The sequence below is a fragment of the Leptonychotes weddellii genome, chromosome 9 (assembly GCF_054177405.1).
Source record: "Leptonychotes weddellii isolate Sample4059 chromosome 9, ASM5417740v2, whole genome shotgun sequence".
NCBI lineage: Eukaryota > Metazoa > Chordata > Mammalia > Carnivora > Phocidae > Leptonychotes > Leptonychotes weddellii.
In genome coordinates, this window is record NC_138377.1 from 112,220,744 (window position 1) to 112,221,307 (window position 564).

Below are 564 nucleotides of genomic sequence, written 5' to 3' on the forward strand. Positions count from 1 at the left end.
GGCCGTCAGTCCGTCAGTCTCTGGGTTAGAGTCCCACCTGGAAAGGTGCGATGTTTGGGTGTGAGCCGCTGCTCCGGCCTCCGTGGGCCAGGCCTGCCCGAGGTGGGATTGTGCCGTCGCTGCGCTGGGTCAAGTTCAGTGATGCAGCCACGTCAGCGCTTTTGAGAGCTCGGTCTGCCAGGCCTCCTGCGGGGGAACGCAGAGGTTCCTGACCTGCAGTCCCATTCAGGTTGTATAGAGGAGACAAGTGTCCCCCCCCCCCCCAGACTGTTTGTCAGCTTCACCCTCATCTCCTCCTCCCCCAGGGGAAAACAGAGACCAAACCTTTGGGCTGGAAAAGGCCGGTGGAGGGCGCCCAGCCTCTTTCCAGGGTGGTGTGTCTCCCACCAGGGCCGCGCCCCCATCCCGCCTTCCCGCTGCTCACAGGGGTGGAGGGCGCATAGCCCGACTCCAGCAGCTGCTCCCCCAGGCCCTGGTGACCCCATCTGGGAAAGGTGCTGGGGGTCTGCCCAAAGTGGGCATGGCTCCTTTCAGTTCCAGCACCGCGGTTAAGCTCAGGAGCGC